This window comes from Protobothrops mucrosquamatus, unplaced genomic scaffold, assembly GCF_001527695.2.
Source record: "Protobothrops mucrosquamatus isolate PMUCROS unplaced genomic scaffold, P.Mucros_1.0 scaffold1, whole genome shotgun sequence".
Lineage (NCBI taxonomy): Eukaryota > Metazoa > Chordata > Lepidosauria > Squamata > Viperidae > Protobothrops > Protobothrops mucrosquamatus.
Window position 1 is genome coordinate 3,610,548 of NW_015386388.1, and position 8,610 is coordinate 3,619,157.

The 8,610-nt window shown below is 43.2% G+C and overlaps 1 protein-coding gene across 1 annotated transcript in view; it reads left to right on the forward strand.

Moving 5' to 3' along the window:
• Positions 1-8,610, forward strand: part of THRA (thyroid hormone receptor alpha) — a 185,617-nt gene that overhangs the window by 133,770 nt on the left and 43,237 nt on the right. The gene's annotated exons all lie outside the window — the stretch shown is intronic.

The window sequence follows — 8,610 nt, forward strand, 5'->3', positions numbered from 1 at the left end:
GTGAGCTTTTGACAAAAAGGATATGGGAATGACAAAAGAGGTTCAGCCTGAAAAACAATTAGGAAAAACATTTGAGAGAAAGGGCTGGCCAAGTATATTCTAGTAGTCAGATGATATGTATTAACTTGTCCCAGTCACATATACTTTATCTCCATTTCAGTTTCCCCAAATCATACAGTATTTGCTACTCAGCCTGGGAAATAAATTGTGCTGTGACATATTTGGGTAATGCGGGCAAGATAGACTTCTCTGTGCTTGTGTTCACATAACACTCAGGTCAGTTATAAATCAACAGATGTAGTCAGCTATCTGCACTAAGATTAATTTTAACCCTCCTTATTTTTCCTTTTAATAATTTCAGTGTGATGATGTGAACTCAGTTATTTGATTTCTTTAAGGTTAGTGCATCCCACATAGTACAGTATAGATGTTAAATGGGTAAAATCCCTGTTATATCTAGGCTGCTGCATTCTGGATTGCTTTTAACTTTCAAGTGGTTTTTAAGGGCAGCTCCGTGTGTAGCAGATTGCAAGAGTTGAAACATGAGGTACAAGGGGATGTGTGACCCATCAACAAAGGCTTCTATTCCATAAGCAGACACAATGGGCATCAAGATGAAATTGTTCAAAGGTCTGCACTTGCTCTTTAGGTAGGATACATCAACTTCTGGATCAATAACCACTCCATCTTGCTGGGATTAAAACCTAGCCTATTTCTCCTAATACTAATGGCTTTCAGGCACAGAGGCAGATGGTTAACTATATCTTCAGTTTGATTTGGGATGGAAATACACAGCTGGATATTATCAACACGCAGATTGATGACCTTCCTCACAGCTTCATGTAGATATTAAATTGTATGGGAAAAGGGAAGGGGGGAGGCTCAAACTCTACAACAGAGAACTAGCAACTCCACCTCTTCTCCTCCAGTATCAATTAGAACCACTCATGGAGGGAGGATGATTATCAAGGACGGTTGAGAAATCCAGCAAGGCCAGCAAAATCTCACTCCATCATAGGTCATTTAGAAGTGCAGCCAATCCTCCATTGATTCCAGCCTGAGAGCTGACTGAAAAGGGTCCAAATAATCTGCTTAATCTGGAACTCTCTGCAACTAGGCCTCCACCATTTTACTAATGTTCTCTAAAAAGGGAATGGAAGGACTGAGAGTTGTCCAAAATAGCCAGCTTTAAGGGGTACCTGCTTCAAGGCAAATTTTGTAACCCCTTCTCATACAAAATGAATGCAAAATATAGAATCAATTGCTATTATTTTAAAATTTTATTGTGAATTTATTTAATTTCTATAGCTACCTATAAGCACATCCAGCCATCTGTATAATAAAAATGCAATACAAATAGCATCAATTTAAAAATCAATTACCAATAAGACCCAACAGTGCAAAAATAGAATTCATGAAATTGCTACTGAAAATACATGTATTCAGAGCTTTCCGGTGAGCCTGCAGACAAGAGGCCTGAAGCATCATTACTGAAAGCTTGCTCTAGGGATGTGAGGCCACTGTCAAAAAGATTTTTTTCCTTGAACAGCATCTGCCATTCTGACTTCTATTTGACATAGGAATAAACATATCTTCAAAATGCAGACACTTTAGGTGAAAGCAGTCAATCCTTAATAACTTGGACTCAAATAATTTAAAGTGTTAGAAATTAAAAAATGAAATAAACTTGAAAATGTATTCATCACTGCTATAAGTATAAACATTATTGATTCCATGTAAGCCAGTCACCAATATCCAAGAAGCTGTTTTAGGGGTCTTCAAAAATAATTTGGGAGTACAAATGTGGTATTTGTCTGTGACTCTTTAAAGTAGCTTTATCTTTTCTCTGGATCATGTAGTTACCTTCCATTACTTATTATTATTATTTTATTATTATTTATTGAATTTATATACCGCCCTATCTCCCTTACGGGACTCAGGGCGGTGAACAGGCGATAATAAAAACCATGATAAATATACGCAAGTTTCTGTTCTAAAATCAAATTAAATAACAGGCCTGCTCTAAAAATACCCCATACAAAACCCCCACTAAAACATAATCAAACTACGCCAGGCCGGCCACACGGAATAGATGGGCCTTCAGGGCTCGGCGAAGGTCCGCAACTGTACGTAGGTCGGGGGGTAGGTCATTCCAGAGGGCAGGAGCTGCCACAGAGAAGGCTCTCCCCCTGGGGGTCGCCAGCCGGCATTGTCTGGCCGACGGCACCCTAAGGAGGCCCTCTCTGTGGGAGGGGACTGGTCGAAGGGAGGTGTTTGGTAGGAGGCGGTCTTGCAAATACCTAGGTCCATTGCCATGGAGCGCTTTAAAGGTTGTTACTAACACCTTGAAGTGCACCCGGAAGGCCACAGGCAGCCAGTGCAGCTCACGCAGGAGAGGTGTTACATGGGAGTATCTAGAGGCCCCCAGGATCCCCCGTGCGGCTGCATTCTGAACTAGCTGGAGCCTCCAGGTGCACCTCAAGGGGAGCCCCATGTAGAAAGCGTTGCAGTATTCCAGGCGGGAAACATCGAGGGCTTGAGTGACCACTCTTATCACCATTAGGTAAGTCCTTAAATGGGACTTTACCAGTGTCCGGTCAGATTCAGAGCGGGTGGTTCTCCAAACACCCTCTAGGCATCTCTTCTGACGCTTCATCACCCTCAGCTCCTCGGAAAACCAAGGAGCCAAGGTAGTCCGGCATCTGGTGAGAGGCCGCAAAGGCACGACCCGGTCCAGGGCCCCCGCGGCCACACTATTCCAGGTGGCCACCAGGTCCTCAGCCGAGCTGCGGGTCAGGGTCTCAGGTATTGGCCCAAGCTCCGTCTGGAACCTCTCGGGGTCCATCAGGTGCCTGGGGTGGAACCATTTTGTCACTTCCGGTTCCGCCTCCCCGCGGTGGGGTGTAGCGGTTGGAAAGGCCAGCTGAAGGAGAGAGTGATCTGACCATGACGGGCTCAACAACTATTTCCCCTAAACCATGATCACTGAACCACTGGCCGGAGGCAAAAACTAAGTCCAGTGTGTGTCCTCCGGTGTGGGTAGGGTCACCAACTAATTGGGTCAGGTCCATGGCCGTCATGGAGGCCATGAACTCCTGAGCCACCTCAGATGTTTCACCTACCGATGGCAGATTGAAATCCCCCATGACTAATAGTCTGGGGGTCCCAATCGTCATCTCGGCTATCACACTAAGAAGCTCGGGTAGGGCTGCTGATACGTAGCGGGGAGCCAGGTATACAATCAGCACGCCCTGCTGCCTCCCATGACCCCACTTCACACCTAGGGACTCACAACCGGCAGTCTGCGGCACAGTGGTCTCTCTTGGGTCCAGGCCTTCCTTAATAATAACCGCCACCCCCCCCACCCCAACCCTGGGCTCTCGGCTGGTGAAATGCACGGTAACCTGGCGGGCACATTTCAACGAGGGGCACCCCCCCTAGGCCCAGCCAGGTCTCTGTAATACCCGCCAGGTCCGCCTCCCCCTCCGAAACCAGATCATAAATGAGGGGGGCTTTATTAACCACGGACCTGGTGTTACACAGCATCAGCCGGAAGCCCAGGCCCTGTGATCCCAAACCCCCTAGGTTGCAAGAGCCATGAGGGCCGGAGCGTGCCACAGCTCGTAAACAACGGGTGCGCCCTGACCTAATGTAATATGGCCCTCTGCTCCCGCCATATCTACCCCTCCCATACCTACCCCTCCCTTGATGGAGTTGCCATCTGTTAGGCAGACCCTCCCCCCTCCCCAATTCCAGGACCTACGCCCTCCTCGCCGAGGCCATCAGCCGGCCTGGGAGAATTCCCTGGTGGATGATTACCCTCACCCACCACCCTAATTTTGGTTTGCCCACCCCTCTCCCTGGAGCCCCTTAAAACCCGGACTAAAATTTTTATTAAAAATCCCCTTAAGTTACGTTTCAACCACCTCTCTTGATTCAAAAATCCCTCATAGAGGTGGGCCCTCGTTAACGCTGAGGGCCAAACCTGCGAGAGAGGGGACTCTCGCAAGGCATGGAGGTCAGCCGCTGAATACATCGCGGGCATGCGAGGTGGTAAATGACTACTCTTTTAACCCCTGCACAACGGAGCCTTCCATCTCCATGTCCTCCAGTTCGCTGAGCTGCTGTTCGCCCGGCTTCTGCGGCAGGGGCGGCCCAAAACCTGAATCTCCTGATTTCTCTGGCTCTTGACACTCTGGCTCTTCGGCAGCCTCTGGCTGTGAGTAATCCAACAGACAAGGATTGCCAAACGTAACCAGGGGCAGCAGTCCAACAAGCCAGGCCTAGCCAAACAGCAACCAGGGCCAGCAGTCCAACAAGCCAGGTCTAGCCAAACAGTAACCAGGGCCAGCAGTCCAACAAGCCAGGCTTAGCCAAACAGCATCCAGGGCCAGCAGTCCAATAAACCAGGTTTAGCCAAACAGTAACCAGGGCCAGCAGTCCAGTAAGCCAGGATTAGCCAAACAGTAACCAGGGCCAGCAGACCAATAAGCCAAGTTTAGCCAAACAGTAACCAGCGGCAAAAGTGCATGCAGAATTAGAAAGGGCTAAGCTACCTCCTGAGTAGCAGCTTCTAAGCACTGTTAATGAAGTACGGCAGATGTTAGTTGTAGAATTCAAGGACAAGTTCTTTTCTTCCCCAGCAAGGGAAGCTCTCAAGCCGATGTGTGTATGTGTATGTTTATCTTTATGACTTGCAGTTCTTGCTCAATGTGAAGAAGAAAAGATGAAAGGCAACCACCATGAAACCAGAATGGTGGTTACCTGAAGCTTGTTAATTAGTCTTCTACTAGCTTCTGTTATTAGATTCCATGGAGTCTCTTTATATTTATGGTTCGGCTTGTTGCTTGTTATCAGTATTTGATGTTGCTGCTAGATCCCAAAACATAGTCTGGGATTTTCTGCTGGTTGTAGCTTTGGGATAACTCCTCTTCATCTTCGCCTCCTTGTCCTCTTATCATTCTCTCCATTCCACATACACATATATGTTTTGCATAGTGAAATGTTAACAGACAGCTTAGAAAGACGCGCCAGAATGGGACTTATATTCACTTCGACTCCAGCCTCCTGCCTTAGGTAGAAAAATGATGGCCTCTCCAGTAGTTAAAAAGAGTTAAAAGTAGGTTAAAATAGGTTAAAAATGGGTAGATTAAAAATGCAATGTTAAAAAGGGTTAAAAAAGTTAAAATAAAAATAAAATAAAATAAAGCTTTTGCTTTTGAGGAGCTCCTTACAGCCTTTGCTGCCTGTCCACCATCTTGGCTCCTCCTCCTTGTAACTTCGAACAGTCATTACTGCAGAATAATACAGTTTCTGAAAAAAAAATGCAGATAGATGCAAACATACTCAAATACCTTGACTAAATTATTTATGAAGTCTTGTTCAGCCTTTTTTCATTTTGTACTGGCCTAATTTCCTGAACCTGTTACCTAATGAAACCAATAGCCCAGCTTAGATTTTACTATGAATAACTGGAACATGTTCAATTCTGTGAAGATATAGTCACATCTGACATAGTTTCTACATAAGTTTGTAGAAAATACTTCTGGCCATCAACCTCAGGTTTCTGAGCAGATTTCCAGTTATCACTGAGGTTTAAAGAAAACCCAGACTATAGATAGCAGTCCATTAAGGATATATCTTCATTGGTCTAAATAGGTCCTGCTTCTATATCCATGTATCATCTAAACTAGTTTTTGAGAACAATCTGAGCCAGTTTTGCACGTCACCCACATGTTGATTGCATAACAGTGAAAAATTCAGAATACTTTCTTCTAGCAAGTTTCTTCTAGATCACGGGTGTCAAACTCGCCACATCACATCACATGACGTTTCGTGACGTATCACAACCTTTTTTGCATTGCCAGAGCTGGGGTGGGCGCGCCCTCTTAATGATGCAACTGGCCCACGGGCCGGCATTTTGACATCCCTGTTCTAGATGTTGAAAAGCAGAGCTGAGTAAATGACATCAGTGCAAATTCCTGTTTTGTTTCCTACAGGCCAGCTCTTCGACAGCTGATGTTCTTGAAATTTATTGGACTACAGGATCAATATCCATTCTGGCTTGCAAATTATAACAGCCAACAACTGTGGGGGGGAGAGAGAGACATTACTTTGAGAAACCTGATGTAAATAGGGAGTCTCATAATATGCAAATTCCTATATTATATTTGAATCCACTGCATTATAGTAATTCTCATAGATGCAGATCCAGTTTATTGCATCATTCAGGTTCATCAGTATTCTTTGACTCAAACCATATGTTTGTGCTTGTGTGGCTATATGTATGAGTGAGAAAGGGAGAGAATTGTGTGGTTCTTGATCCCATTTATTTGCTAGCCAGAACAACTGTGATTTTGTCTACTTCCACTCCCAAGAAGGGCTTGTCTCCATGTGTGCCAGGCTGCAAGCTGGGTCTGTTTATCCCTCTGTCCGTGGCATCTGGAAGTGCCAAGTAGAGGTGGGGATAGTCAGGATAATAAACCCATTCTCTAACGCTGGCAGGGACTGGACCCTCTTGAGCCCCACAACGCAGCAGGTGTCTTTTGCTGCCGAGACTGCCTGTCTGTCAGCCAGTTGTATTGCTGCCTCTGTTTGCCCAGACTTTGCTGGCATGAAGTATTGGCAGCCAGGATAGTTAAGCAAGGATGGAGGACCAAGCTGTTTTGGAATTCTCCCATCTCTCAAATCCTAAAGTTTATAACACAGTTTTTGCTTTCTGTTTTTTGCCATTTTCTGGTAGTGATCACTTCACAAGGAGGCAGTTTCTGTTTTTATAAATGACTGAGGAAATACTGACTTTGCTCAAGGTCCTTCAATGTAATACTGGCAAATCTCTTCAGAATTAAGCTATTTTGCTCTTGTTTGCAATAATTCGAAGGACAGGGAACCAAGTTAGGGAGTAACGTAAATTAATCCACATGTACCTTCTGTCCTTCAGGATGCGCTCCTCCCCTTCCCCTCCCCCCACAGTACACACCAGACTCTAATTGAGCAAACGCAGTTTCCAGGTCTATCATTTCGGTTCTTGATAGGAAGAGGTTGCTCAGCCTCTTGCCGCCAGTCTTGGTTTTCAGTATTTGTTCTTTGCCCAACTGGAAGTTGGTACTGGGTTTGCCAAGATTCAGTCAGGAGGATAAATCCAATTCTATAGAGCTAAATGGAGAAATCAAGGTAAGGATGGAAAAAGAAGACTGAAAAGAACTTGATGGAAACACAGAATGTAAGTAAATTGCAACAGGCTACAAACCCTCTATAAAGATACAAGAAAGAGAATTGGGATTAGAATTGTGCAAAAAAAATTATACTGAACTAGATTTCTTTGCGGACTTTTGAGTTTTTTCACTGTTAGTTGGGAGCTAACAAGAAATTCAGAGAACCCTTAAAAAAGGGATTGTTCAGACCATGGTGTAATTTGTTTGTCAGATATTCTATCTTTCACCAAATGGGGCTGCAAGTAACTTTAAACAATGTAAATTTAATATAATATATAATATACAATAATAAGATAAAAATTTTAAAAAACATGTAAAAGCAATTTGATTTAAGAAAAACCTCAGTTGTCTCATATTTAGATATCAACATATGGGGCAAAACCCTTTCCAAATTAAAATTAAAATATCTGTATCAACTGATTTAGATCTTTGTAAGGATAGAATTAACCAAGTTGGTCATGACAAGGAAGCCCAGAACCTAGGGGCTGTCTCCAAGAAGACCGTGTGATTCATGTGTTGATGATAGAATGGCTTTTCTGGAGCAGGCTTGAATGGAGTAATTTCTGCCTCTTCCCCCCCTCTCCCATAAACTGGTTCCACATCATGTAGAATAGAGTCCCTACCTTTGGATTTTGAGATGTTTTAGAGGTACCTTCTCAAAAAAATTGCCATGGAAAAGTCTTCATCAAAAGTATATGAAACTATATTTAACAAAAAGTTCTTTTTTATTTTCTAACTATGCCACAGGGGCCTGTGTGAGACCAAGAAGCATTAGAAAGATTATGATTAAGCTGGCCTTTGCTTTGCAACCTACTAACTTTTCATTTTTTTTAATTTAAAAGAATTTTTAAAAATGAAATTAGGTTACAACCAAAACTTAATGGGCCAGTAACTGAGTTTCTTCTCTCATTTCCAAACAATGGAAGCAGAAATGGGAACTTCACAGTTCAAATTTTGCTATGAGATCCCTGCTATTTTTATTTTGTTAATATAGCAGGAAGAAATTGATACTAGCATATTTACTAGTATCAACTATTAAGTGTACTATAATAATGCAGGGAAAGCACCACATTGATTCCAAGTATTTTATTTATGTATGTTTGATTAAAATTAGTATCATTATTTAGGTTTCCCTCCATTTAAATGCTCCTGTATATGATTACATTGTTGATAATTTATTTTTTTTTAATTGAAAATTTTTAAAATTTTTACAATATAACTCCCCACCTCCCTCATACCCCACCCTTCCCCACCCCCTCCCTTCCCCCCGACTTCCCAGAGCTACACACAGGGTTTACAATACAATAATTATATTCTGTCTTAAATTATATTATCCTTAAATTAACAATTCTATAACATCCTTTAGCTCTCTTCTAAACTGACATATTAAACATCA